The 15,039-nt window shown below is 37.0% G+C and overlaps 1 protein-coding gene across 3 annotated transcripts in view; it reads right to left on the minus strand.

Moving 5' to 3' along the window:
• Positions 1-15,039, minus strand: part of sik3 (SIK family kinase 3) — a 244,102-nt gene that overhangs the window by 143,193 nt on the left and 85,870 nt on the right. The window lies entirely within an intron of this gene.

A 15,039-nucleotide genomic window follows, 5' to 3' on the forward strand; every position in this document is an offset into this window, starting at 1 on the left:
ACAATGAGTTGGAGTGCAGGAAGGAGGCAGAGAGCTTAGTGACATGGTGTCATGACAACAACCTTTCCCTCAATGTCAACAAAAGAGCTGGTCATTGACTTCAGGAAACGGGGCAGTGTACATGCATGTGTCTACATCAATAATGCTGAGGTCGAGAGGGTTGAGCGCTTCAAGTTCCTTGGAGTGAACATCATCAACAGCTTGTCCTGGCCCAACCACGTAGATGCCATGGCCAAGAAAGCTCACCAGCATCTCTACTTCCTCAGGAGACTGAAGAAATCTGGTATGTCCCCTTTGACACTCGCCAACTTTTATTAATGCACCATAGAAAGCATCCTATCTGGATGCATCACAGCTTGATAATGGCAACTGCTCTGCCCGGGACCAGAAGAAACCACAGAGAGCTGTGGACACAGCCCAGCACATCACAGAAACCAGCCTCCCCTCCGTGTCTACACTTCTCACTGCCTCAGTAAAGCAGCCAGCATAATCAGAGCCCCCACCCACCCAGGTCATTCTCTCTTCTTCCCTCTCCCATCAGGCAGAAGATACAGAAGCCTGATGGCACATACCACCAGGCTCAATGACAGCTTCTATCCCATTGTGATAAGCCTACTGAACAGTTCCCTTATACGATGAGATGGACTTTTGACCTCTCAATCTACCTTGTTTGACCTTGCACCTTATTGTCTATCTGCAATGCACTTTCCTGCAGCTGTGACACGTTACTCTGTATTCTGTTATTGTTTTTACCCTGTACTACCTCAGTGCACTGTGTAATGAATTGATCTGTACGAATAGTATGCAAGACAAGTTTTTCACTGTACCTGGTACAAGTAACGATAATAAACCAATACCTATACCTCCTGAAAACCTGGCAATATAAATGAAGCAGAGATCAAAAAAAATCTTAAGTTGATATGTAATAGTTTGATTAATAGAACACTGATATTTGAGGTTCAGGGATTGCGGGAAGGATTGAATATTATCCACCAGTGTTCCACAGGGATCTATTTTTGAGACTTCTTTTACTCAACCATAAATATTCTAAAGTTTTTGATGAACTTTTGGAATAAGCCTCTTAAAAATGCAGTGCAAGCAGTAATTCCTATTCATTTCGATACAAGATTCATTTAGATTGAGATGAGCAATCTGAGAGACAAAATAATCCAAGTGTAGCACGTTTCAGAGAAACTACTTTGAATACATGATTGCTAAAGGTTTCTAAAGATTTTCACCATTTGCAGTGGTGTTTCTATGTGCCTATGTTGGGTCTGTTTAAGAATCATTCAAATAGATCAATTGCCATGATTAGCCTGTTGTATCATGCAACACAACTCACAAGGATATGGTCTTTTCTCAACCAGCAATTCCAATGTTACACATAGCCCAGTGTAGGATACTGCTGTATATACAACATGTTATCGCATTTGGTTACATATTAGTCAGATTTCACCTTCCAACCAAAGCACAGATTAGAAGTTTATATTGATGAAAATTTTGTGAGCAAAACACTTTCTGGTTAGTGGAAATGTAAACTAAAATAAAAAACAGCATCCAGACAATTTCTTGCAGCAACAGAAAACAAAGACCAAATGTTTGGATGATAAGCATTTTTTCTGTGATAAGTAATTTTAGAACCCTTTCAACAAAGATATAGACACATGATCAAAATATGGATCAAAGCAGGATTAAAGTTCAGGAGACAAATTAATTTGAAGAATTTGCATATCATCATGTAGATTGAGCATTACGACGACATTCTGCTATCACAGCATTTTCCATCTTTTTATATAATTGCCCGTTTCATAAGAAGCTAAAGTTTAAATGTGATCTGTTAGGGTTGCAGTGTTCTGCCAACAACAATATCTACTGTGCCATATACTATATTAATGCCTATCATCGTTTTGAGAAAGTTAGCTGGGGGATTGTTCAGACTGTGCTAACCATCAGGTTGAAACATTTGAGTGCCCTCATGGATAATTGGCTCAAATAAAACTTTCTACTGAGGCTACAAGAAGGGGCAAATACAATAACTCACTGCAGCCATACAAAGGTGGTAAGTAGTATTACCCAGCATTAACAGTTCAACTAGGTCAATCATGTCTTCAATAAATCATTATTTAAAATTTCACACTGGATGTCATACAAGAGCGAACAAAAATAAGCACTGATGGCTGTCGGATTGGTATCAATCCTCTCAGATGTACAAATGAGGACGGTCTCAAGTGACCTGTGGTGAGTGATGAACCTCTGGCAAGGTAACAACGAAGGCATTACGATTATTTGGCACCAGCTATGGTTTCATAAAGGAGGAAGTTGACAGGCTTTATAATACTAACTTTATAATCCACTGTAACAAGTGAGTAATTGGACCCACAAAGATGGTCACAAAGGCATAAAACCTGTATCCCATCCAATGTATTCACTCCAGAGATTAGAGAATGTTACCTCTTTTCTCGGTCATCAACTGCAGTTTTCACCAACAGACTCAATTCTGGCACTTCAATCACTTAAATGACAAAAGAATGACTTTTCTTCTAAATTGGTGGGCAGGAGGGAGATAGGGGCAAGGGAAGGGGGAGGATTTCTTTAGTTGTTCCTGCGGCTAAACAGAAGGTTTCCAAATTCTGGCATTATTTGCTGGATCATTCCAGTCAAATTTGACAAGACTACCAACAAATTACTGTAGCACAAATAGGATCGCAAGCAATTGGCTAATCTGTACATGTCCAACATGCAGTCTCTGCTACACTATCCAATTTGTAAAATACCCATGCCTCATTAAAACATGCCCTGGTGATTTGAGATGCAAATAGGAAGCAACTTGACAAAAAAAGAACAAAATAGGATCCAATTTTGTAGCTTTATAAACTATAAACATTTATAGTGGTGGACAATGCACCTACCAAACAGATATTCTGACTTGAAAATTGTAGAGCTACTTGAGTAAGCCTATACAATTGTTATTATTGTTGGTTTCATTTAGATCATTACTTTGTCTTGCAAAAAAAAAGCCGATAAAAATCTTATAGTACTGCTCTCTATGAACTGGATAGTATACTTTTATTATCAAATCACTGCCCAATGAAATGCAAATACGTTATTCTTCTACTGAGCAAAAACTTAGCTTAATAGGCCTGGGTGGGTTTTTTCTGCCTTAAAATCTGTCATAAGCATCCTGTGATCAATTACAGTCAGTGAGGAAAATTGGGTAATTTATAGAAGTTTCTGGCACATTATCAGAACAATATGTGATAGCAAAATAGAAAATGATGGAAGAACTCAACTAGTCAAGCAGCATCTATGGAAAGAGAAACGAGTTAACATTTCAGATCAGACTCCTCCTCAGAACTTGAAGGGTGGAGGGTTTACAATTTTCAAAATAGAAGTGGGGAGAGGAGTGAAGTACAAGACAAAAAACTAAATGCAGATTGGTTAAGACAGATCAGGTGATAAGGATCATAGGTACTTAGCATTAGGAAGGCATTTTATAAATACAAGCAGGACATAAGCAGGATAATGAAAAACGATGAGGGAGCAGTTTCCCCTTAAGTTAGAAAATTCAATGCTCATTCCAGAAGGTTGCAAAGTGCCCAGACAGATGATGTTCCTCTAGTTTACATTGGGCCTCACTGTGGCAGTGGAGGAGGCTGCAGACAGATAGGTCGGAATAGGAATGGGATTGAGAATTTAAGTGGTATGAGCTTCCTGTTGCATCAGTATTCAGAAATAGTCAGGCTTACCGCTTTTTTGGCAAAATTATAAATATTTTTCAAAAACCTTTTCCCTTTATCTAACACTATTCTTTGCTGTTGAATAATCGAGGTACAAATCAAGGCTGGTCCATTTCTCTATATTTAACTTTTAAACAATATATTAATTAAGTGTTATCCATTGCTTGTTCACTGTCACAGTTTTCCAAACTATCTTTGCTGACTCACACCCCATGCCTTGTGGTTTGCTATATTCAGATTTAAGACCCTGGTTTCATATTGAATTAAATTATATCCATTTGTATACAAAATTCTATCGTATTAGGTTCCTGATAGGTCATTAACTAGGAGATCATTATTTTCATCATTTATGCAATACTAGATCTAAAATAACCTGTTCCTTCATAAGATCCTTAGTGTACTGATCCAGAAAACTCTTACTTATACATTCCATGAATTTGTCCTCCACACTTTTACTGCTAATTGGTTTGCTTAATCTATATATAGATTAAATTCCCACAGAACTATCATATTACCAATGCTACATGCATTTTGGGAAGACAAATGAGGGTAGGACTTTAACAGTGAACAGTAGGGCCCAGGGGAATGTCGTAGAATTGAGGGACCTAGGAGTACATGTTTCCCTGAAAGTAGTGTCACAGGTAGACAAGGTAATGGAGGCAGCTTTTGGCACGATGGTCTTAATCAGTCAGGACACTTATAGAAGTCGGGATGTTGTAATTGTACAAAATATTGATGAGGCCGCATTTGGAACATTGTGTACAGTTTTGGTCACCCTGCTATAAGGAAAGATGCCATTAAGCTGGAAATAGTGCAGAGGAGATTTATGAGGATGTTGCCAAGACTCAAAGGATTGAGTTACAGAGATTGAGCAGGTTGGGACTTTTTTTCCTGCATTGGAGCAAAGCAGAATGAGGGGTGATCTTAAAGAGGTATATAAAATCATGAGGGGCATAGATAGGGTGAATGTGTCTTTTCTCCCCAGGGTTAGGGAGTCAAAAACTAGAGCACATAGGTTTAAGGTGAGAGGGGACAGATTTAATAGGAACCTGAGGGGCAACTTTTCAAAGAGAGAGTGGTCAGTATATGGAATGAACTTCCAAAGGAAGTGGTTGAGACAGATACATTAATAACATTTAAAAGGTAGTTTGACATGTACATGGATAGGAAAGGTTTAGAGGGATATGAGCCAAAAGCAGGCAAAAGGGACTAGCTTAGATAGGAACCTTGGCCAGTAACTCTGCAACTTCTAATTTCCTGACCTGTACCTTTGGAGGCTTTATACAATTCTCACCCATGTTTCTGTCCTTTGCTCTTCCTAAGCCGTCCCTGAACATATTTTTCTTGATTTTCTGAGCTTTTTCTTGTCTCCTCGTTTATCCCATTCTTTATTATCAGAGCTACCCCAACCCATTTCCCATTTTGCCCATCTCTTTTGAAAGTAGTATTCTGGAATATTTAATTTGTTGTGTAACCATGTTTCTCTAATGGCTCTTAGATGATAGCCATTTATTTCTATTTGTGCATTGACTGGTTCACCTACTATGTTATGAATGCTGTATGCATTCAGATTAACAACTTTCATTTTTTGCAGGTGAAACCTTGGTTAACATCTCATCCAAAAGATACCATATCTGACCAGACTATAATTCTCAATATTCTACCCAGGTTTATGCCTAAGCTACGAATACAAGTCTCCGGAATGGGCTTTGAATCCCTGGCTGTCTGACATAGAGATCAGAGTTCTACCAAAAGTACCTCAAGAAATTTTTGAAACAAATTCATTGTTCAGTAAGTGACTGCTTTTCACAAAGGAAAACGTTATTAATTGAGATGATGATCATGATCAACAAGAGGACAAGAACATAAATATTAATTAATATTTTATATTGCTATATATTTTCCCCATTCATAACATTCTTCAGATTGCAGAACCCCAATGCAAATTCTTTATTCAGGATTTCAATACATCATCCAAAATATTTTTCACCCAGCACAACCCATATTGTCTATTTTATCAAAACTGTTATAACTACCATTTCCTTAAACTGTTTTCTCATTCACTCTAACCCCTAAATCATCCCCTTCTTCGGCAGTCCAGTTCAGTTATGCAGTTCTGAGGTGGTGATGAGGCCATTGTAGAAATTGCAGACTCTACAGGACAGGTGGGTGGATAGTGTGGGAAGCAATATAGTCCTTCCACCATTTGGCCGGGCTTCCACAAGCTCTTGATGAAGAGACTTAAGGTTTTCAGTAAAATCATGGATGTTCCTTCTCCATTTTGAGCAGTCATGAGCCAGGGATTCCCAAAAGTTGGTGAGAATGTTACTTTTTGTTAAGGAGGCTGTGAGAACATCCTTGACTTGTTTTCTCTGTCCTCTAATAATGTCATGACAAAGTTCAGGAACCAGGAGGGCAGAGATCACTGTTGCCTGTTAGACTATGAGCCATTTAATGGGTTTGAGCTCTTAATCTTCAATCTTTTTTTCAGGTGGCCAAAACTCTATTGGTGCTGTGGAGACAGTGTTGAACCTCATCAATGATGCCTGTTTTCGAGTAGCTCCTGGGAAATGGAAAATGGTCCACTGTAACCCTGTTAGCACTAATTGCCCTTGCTGTATCCTCTCTTGAAAGTAAGATTAAACAGTGTCACAGTCTGATTCATATTTCACAATCTCCAACATAGTTATGAAGCAAGCTTTTAAAACTCATGTTTGTTGTTAACAATGATCACTTTGTTTAACTCGTTTGTTCCTTACTTTCTGTTGATAGTATACCCACATTATACATCTTAGTACTTCACTTAATTTTCTTAATTTATAAGAGGTAACATTTTTATCGTCAACTTTGTAGTAATGCTTCTCTTTTATTATGCAAGTACAAAATTAACTCTGCTCACAATACCAACACAACTATTGGTAAAATGCTTCTGCTATTCAAGTAATGAAATTGTTTGCTTTAGGACACATAGGCACAAATTAAAAACAGGAATACTGGTATTCATTACCAAGGAATGTATAGAATGCAATGCCATTTTTGAAACTAAAACATGAACTAATCAACTCAATCTAGACTTTTGTGAATATTTGCTAATTGACTTTAAATTATTTCCAATCGTGAAGAATTAAATCAGCATCAAATATAAAAAATTTGAAATTCTATTTTATTTGAATGCTGGCTTTGGTACTTTGTGGAAATTTCTTATAATCACTGATCAAAAATTCTATTTTTGGAAAGCTACATAAACCTAAAAAAAATTCAGAAGAGTTTAATCGCATAAATACAAAAGCAAAATACTGGGATGGTAGCTCTCTGAAATAAAATAGAAAATGCTAGAAAATGTCTGCATCAGGCAGTACCTGTGGAGAGTGAAACAGTTAACATTTCAGTTAAATGACCCTGTTTCAGAACATACTGCATCTTTGCAACCATTTTGATGAAGGTCAGAGACCTGAACTGGTATGTCTATCCACAGATCCTGTCTAACAAGCCAAGTATTTTCAACAATTTTTTTTTGTTTTTGTTAACATTACATAAACTCTGAAGACTACTTATGATTATACTGCTGAGCTTAAATAACTCAATCTTTGTACAACACACTCCAAATTAACTTGGAATTCATGCACACAAATATTTAGAAATCTAGATCCAAACTTCAAAATTGGTACACTTGAAGCATGATTGTCTAAGTACGTTGAGTGCCAAATTAGCAACGTTTGCAAAGATTCACTAAAAATACTTCATACTTGGATAAAATAAATGATCAAACAACTAACTTATTTGAATGCTTGCAGTGGTTCATGTGAGACATGCAAAAGGAAGTATAAAATAGGCCAAAGGAAAATATCAAGGGGAGCTATGTGATTGTGCCACAGGAAAAGGTAATTAAAAATAAGTAGGTGACCAGCCATGTTTAGTAATTTCATATTTTTCTCAAATCAGTAATAATAAGTGTTAACTGACCCTTACATGCTGCTTCCATTGTCAAAACAGTAATAATGCTTCAGGTTGAACAACAGGAACTTGCAGTGTACAGCAGTATTTCCTGTTGTTTGACTTTCAGCATGCTTGGTTCCTTTTAATGAACGCTGATATACAAGTTGTGAACAACGTGCAACAGTGCACTGCATTAACGATTATTTTTAAAAGGTGGTGAAACTATTTCTGAAAATGCTCAGCAAGATTAGTTCAAAATAGTATCTAACATCACCGATCATTTAGCTGAAATCATGTCCAAACAAGGGCAAGTATGATCTAACTTCAGCAAATCCACCATGGATATACAGCGGCTTATCTTTGATTTAAAATACCTGCTCCAAGCGAACAGGGAGAGATATGAATAACATAATTTGTCTGCTGTGATGCCATTTCTCAGAAATTGCATGGGAATTACATGACACAACCATTCCAAAGATACCAATTAGGAATTCATACAATATACCACTGCTTCCGCAAGCAATTTAATATTTGAATTAAGAGAATTACGCATGGCATTTGGGATAAAAAAAAATCAGAATTTAAATACAATATTATTTCTTCTTAGACTCTTCTGCTATTTTCTGCCCTGACCCTTTTATGTTTTAAGATTTTATGTATAGTACCAACATTATTAAGGCAGTATTTGCAAAGAGCTACATAAATAGATAAGAGTCACCACTCCATAGCAGTAATATGCTGACCTACAAACACTCTGTTGACTAAGTAGCTATCAGAAACCTTGCAATATAATCACGTGCTTCTGTATCAGGCAATGCCTCTAGCCAGACAATTCCCACTACTATCCCTGGTACAATTTAGTACCAGCTACAAAAGTTCCCAGCTATCTTCAGCATTCATTCTCCTCCTTCATGTAGATGGATTTTGTTAAAAATCTGCATAGTTAGCTAAATCAAGCTTTCTTACCAAATGTCACCAACTTAACCTTCCCAATTTAAAGGATGTACAACTACTTATAGGGTGGCATCATTCAAAAAAATCAGCTATGAATTTAGGTACTCAAGTATGGTGAAACTATTTATTGTAAACCAGTATTTGCACTTCAGTGGTTCTTTACAGTCTTGTGATCTTGGTTTATTAACAACACATTTTAGTTAATGCTCTATAGTCATGTTAATAAGTTCCTTCATTCATTTCTTAATTCATACCTCTTATTTCTCACAGCACAACTATTATCTGGAATCACAGTTAAATAGCAGAGAAAACTTTTTCCAGGGACAGCATGGAGTTTAGAGGGACAAACCTCTGTTAACTGTACTTCTTGACTCATAATTCAAGTAAGATTAACCAACTTTTCAGGCACAAATGATGTGTTAATGAGAGCTAGATATTACAATTGTTCTAGAAAACTTGACAAAAATTGAATATATCCAGCCGGACTTTGAGGAAAGCAATGATCAATTGGTATCACTTCTAAACTATAACATATTGTTGCATTAATGTTTTTGATCCAAATCAAACTGGCAAGATGGCCAATTTTTCTGAATTGATGCCAGAAGTTCTACTTCATTTCCACAAGCATTCGCACAATCAGCCATTTCGAAAGTTGTCAAGGTTCATTGAGAGGGCAGCTGCAATAGTGGGACAGGTGATTTCATTGCAATGCTAGACAATGATGGAGATACTTGTAAAGAGACAAATAAAAATAAATTAACCAAAATGATGCTACTGAAACAAGGTGAAAGCCAACCATTATTTCAGTTACATTCCATTCCAATGTAGAAAGAATTGTTTTTTAAATATACTTCTATAGCACTTCTCATATTCCTGGGATATCCCTAATCAATCTGTAATCCATTCATTACATTTTTTTAAGTGTGATCCCTGCTGTTAATAAAGGCAGACATGGCATCTAATTGCACACAAGCTTGTATAAGAAGAGAATGAAAGAAATTTTACAACAGAAAAGGAGACCACTTGGCCTGCCCAGTAAAACAAAAGTGTTATCTCATCTAATCCCACCTTTCAGTACTAGGTACGTCACTCTGCAGATGAAAGTTGGCAAATACACATCAAAATACTGTTTTAAAATATGATGAAGAGTGTGTGCCTCTGATGTTCTGACAGAGGGTTTTCAACCTGAATCATTAAGTCTGCCTCTTCCACAAATGTGGCTTGACCTGTTGAGTATTTCCAGAATTTTTAGTTTTTATTTCTGCCTCTGCTTCTCTTTCAGGCAGCAAGTTCCAGACCACCATACCCTGGGTGGAATGTTTTTCTTCATCTCCCTTCTTATACTTCTACCAATTACCTTAAATTTATAGCCCTTGCTTTTTAAGCTCCCTGACAAGGAAAAAGCCCCAATTCAATTCAAGCCCCCTACAATTTTATGCAATTAAGTATCCCCTGACCCTGCTCTGATACAAGAAAAACAACCCAAATTTATCCAATCTTTCTTCAAATTTTAATTTAATTGAGAGATAGATGCCAACCACAGATACTTGCCGGTTCTGTTAAGTACATGTGCTCAGTGTGCATGTGTAGTTAACCTCAAATGAAATCCACTGTAGTGAGTACAGACTTATGCACACAAGTCACGGGGAACAGAAACTAAGCGTATCTGGTTTATCGAAGGATTCTTCACAGACTGTCACTTGAACTTTCCATATATATTGCTGCAGGCCAGAAAACAGTCACGTAAGACAATCCTTAAGTGTATAAAAGCCTCAAAGTAACAATTATTCATATTACCTGTTCCAAAAGATCGAGAGTGATTCTTCTCAATAATGGTGGACACATTAATTTAATTTTGTATTTTTTTTCCAAAAAACTAGTAAAAATATTAACCACAGTTTGTAGTGTCCCTGAATTTTGAGAAAGTTCAATAATTTCTTACATTGTCTGTACTATGTCATAGCTCAATCTCGGAGACAAAAATTAAAAATATATAACTGGGTCACAGAGATAAGGAAGGAGATGGTTCTAAGTTAAATCAAGTTACCTTAGCCAAGATTGTATGTCCTCAAATCTTTATTTAGTGACTGAAAAATACACATGCATTAACACCTGTTCTTGACAGTCCTCTCTAACATTTGTCTCCCTAACTCTCATTGACAACTGACACAGAGCTCACAAAACGTCAAGAGTTACGCATCAGATAGCTTTTGCTACCTATGAAGCTCAAATTTCCATGGGTGAAATTGAGGAAAAGTTAAAACATCCAGCAAATAAGCTAAACTCTATAGATAGGAGCTACACCACAATTAAGGCAAACACAAAATTAGCCATTCATATGTTACAGTCATATCTCATGATTTGATAATCACATCCAACAGAATCCCGATGTGACTCTTCAACAGACAACATAAATTTAAAAATCATTAATTAAACTGATCTGAACATGTGCAGTTACAAACTCTGTGGATCAAGACTGAGAAAGGACCAAGATTTCACAATGATCTGTAAGCATTTAGGATCCCAATCATCACACAATCTTAAAATTCAATTTCATTAAATGAATGAAGTATAGTGTCTATCCATAAATCCTATTACTAAAAGTCTAGGGATTAGATTTAAGTCAGAAGTGAATCCTCTTATGCAATTACAATTATATATGATTTAGTTGCATAGCTAGTCCTAAAATCAGACTGTCCTTTACAAATTATCAGCCTAATTTATTTATTATTTTCTTTTGTGGATTTCTTTATAACATCCAGTAGGTGGTGCTCTAAAGGTGACTATTTTAGCTAAGATATATTCCATTTAGAACAACACTTCACTGAGAATGATGGGTTATCGAAATCATGGAATAGTATAAAAATGGGGATGCTGAAGCTAGTTATAAGAGTCGTTCCAGGATGAGATTGTTTTCTTTTGAACACTGAGGGGCAATTTAATTGAACTGTATAAAGAGATGAGACCCCTTGACAATAAACATTACAGATAAGTTTCCTTTCTCAGAGAATCAGTAATTAGAGATGTTAACTGTAAGTTAATTGGTAAGAAGATTGGAGAATGGTTGAAAAAAAATTATTTCGTGAAATGAATGGAGGGGATTTGGAACTCACTGCCCTGCAAAGAGTGATGGAGGCAAAACCCTCATACATTTGAAGTTCTCATACATTTAAGAGCCATAATGTGCAGGGCTACAAATCAAAAATTGGGAAGCATCATTTATCTATTCTTATCAGTATCAATGTGATGGGCCAAATGATTTCTTTCCGTTCCATTTTTTTTAAAATGATCTTATGATTTGTAAAAGTTGTCCACAGTTTGAAAATGTTTATTATCAGAGGCACATTTCAACCTACTCTATCTTTTTCCCTTAATGATGGACTGTAACCAGGTCAGACAATCTGTTATAGAGAAAAAGTACCAGGACCAAATGGATGCACAACTGTTAGAAATACTAAAGAATAGTTCTTTCCATTCCTACTTTTAGATAGCACTCTATCAAACTTAATAACAAATCAAAGAATTATTCAGATCACAAATGATCGAATCTAGTTACAGGTAATGTTTAAGAGTGTAGAAAGGAATATAATCTACTCCTTGTCCTCTCTTCAGTGAAGACATGAAATCAAATTCTTATCCACCAATTCAAGTCAAAATAAAAGATCAAATGGTATGCAGAATAGTGTTCTGATATCCAGCAAACATCAAAACAAATTATCTGGTCATTTGTAAATCCTTCACAAGGACATAAAAACATGGAGTAGGAGGAGGCCAGGGTATCTAGCCCTACAAACCCGCTCCACCATTGGTCCACAGCTGGTCCAATCTTGGCCTCATCACCACTTTCCCCATTCTCTCCCATACCCTTTGACATTCTTATGGTTTAAAATACCTTTCAAGCTCCATCTGAATATATTCAATGACTTTGCCTCTACAACTTACTTGAATAGAAAATTCAAAAGATTCTCAATCTTCTGAGAAAAGTTGTTCTTCCTCATTCTCTTATTCTGAAATTATGCACCATAGTTGTAAATATCCTGTCAAACCCATTAGCAACTTGCATGTTTCAATAAGATCACCTCATCCTGATCAAAGATCACCTCATTCTTATCCCATGGATGAGGTGGGCCAAAACAGCCCCTTTTGGCCCACCTCATCCGTGCAAACTGTGATGCCCATCTACGCAAATCCTCTTTGCCCCTATTAAGCCTATATCCCTTTACACCTTTCCTAGCCAAGTACCAGTCCAAACACCTCTTAAATATATCTGCATCCATGTTCTCTGGGAGCTCATTCCAGGTATGCACAAAGCTCTATATTCCAATGAGCATAGGCCCAACCTACTCAACCTTTCTTCATATATCACAGTCCTCACTCCAAGAATCAACCAAATGAACCTTTTCTGCACTGCCTCCAATGTAAGCACATCCTTCTGTAAATATGAAGACCAAAACTATATGCAGGTGCAGTCTCACCAATGCTCTGTAAAGAGTCAGAGTTATACAGCATGGATACAAGCCCTTCAGCCAAACTCATCCATGCTAACCAAGTTGTCGACCTGAGCTAGTCCCATGTGCCTGCCTTTGGCCCATATCCCTCCAAACCTTTCCTGTCCGTGCACCTGTCTGAGTGTCTTTTAATTGTCGTAATTGTACCTGCCTCTATAGCTTCCTCTGGCAGCTCGTTCCATATACCCAACACCGTGTGTGTGAAAAAGTTGCCCCTCAGGCCCCTTTTCAATCTTTCACCTCTCACCTTAAACCTATGCCCTCTGGTTGTACCCTACCATGGGAAAAAGACTGACTATTCACCCTATCTATGCCCCTCATGATTTTATAAACCTCTACAAGGTCACTTCTTAGCCTCCTTCGCACCAGAAACACAGTCCCAATCTATCTAAACTTTCATTATAACTCAAGCCTTCCAGTGCAGGCAACATCCTCATAACCAGGGAACTATGTACCTGTAACCCTCTTTGTTCTACAACACTCTCCAAGGCCCTACCATTTACTGTACAAGTCCTGAACATGCAAAACTCCACAAAGACAGGACTTGAGGTCAGGATTTAACCAGAGTCTCTAGCACTGCGAGACCAATGACTCTCTTACTGCGCCACCATGGCACAATGTAAACTGCATCAAAACTTCTCTTGTACTCGATAGTCCTTGCAACAAAGGCCAATAATCCATTGGTGTTTCCTAATCACTTGCTATACCCACATGCTAACATTTTGTGTTTCAGTTACTTGGACTTTCAGATCCCTTTGTACTGCAAAACTTTGTGGTTTCATTCAATGTAAATAATAATTTACCCTTGCATTCTCATTTCAAAATGGATATCCTCACATTTTTCCACAATAAGCTCCATCTACCACTTTCTTACTCACTTATCAATATCGCTCAATAAGCTCTGTGTGTCCTGTTCACAGCTTACTAACTTACCTATTTTTCTATCAGCAGAAAATTTGGCTACAGCACTCCTGATTACCTTCATCCAAATAGTCAATATAGATTATAAATAGTTAAGGCCACAGCACTGATCCCAGTGGCACCCCACACGTTACTGACTGCCAATCCAAAATAACCCATTTGTCTCGACTTTCTTTTCTTTTAGTTAGACACTCCCCTATCCATTTTAAAATATTAATCCCAACCCCATGCACTCTTACCATGTGCAGTAACCTTATGTGGTATCATATCGAATGCCCTCTGGAAATCCAAATACAAGCCAAACAAGATTTCCTTTCATAAAACCATGTTGACTCTGCTTGATTATCTTATGATTTTCTGAACATCCTCCTATTAGCTGTGTGCTAATCCCAGTTGTTCATCTAAACAATAAAACATAGCTCAAAAATACTTCATTGTCTTTGAGGTTCTCTGCGATACCTGAGAATATTAAAGTGATTTATAAATTCACATTTTCTCTTTCTTCTAGTCATTATTATGCAAATGTGGTTTAAAATGCATTTAGATGATAATGCAGTTTATTAAATCCCCAACAAACTGCTGATATTTAAATAACGTAGAGAACATAGGTAGAGATCTCCAAATCTTCATTTCCTGAGTTTTCAATCCATGTTACAATAGGAAGATATCAGAGGAGGGACCACTGGAAAAAAGATATCCAGCCTATTCTAAGTCACTTAACCTAGTAAGAAAGCAGTACTGTCAACCATCCAAGTCCAGGTATTTCACTACTGCTTAATTGGTGTACGTCAAGAGAATACTTAAAGATATTTAATCTGTGATCATTTACACTGGCTATATAAATGTAATTATTTCAGAAAGTCTGGTTGAGACCTATTTATAGCCTAGAAAAAGTTGAAGCTTACTTGGAAAAGAAAGAACATCTATTAGAAAAAAAGAACTTATCACATTTCTTTAATGTTCCATACAAACTATTTCATGTA

This window comes from Pristis pectinata, chromosome 27 (assembly GCF_009764475.1).
Source record: "Pristis pectinata isolate sPriPec2 chromosome 27, sPriPec2.1.pri, whole genome shotgun sequence".
NCBI lineage: Eukaryota > Metazoa > Chordata > Chondrichthyes > Rhinopristiformes > Pristidae > Pristis > Pristis pectinata.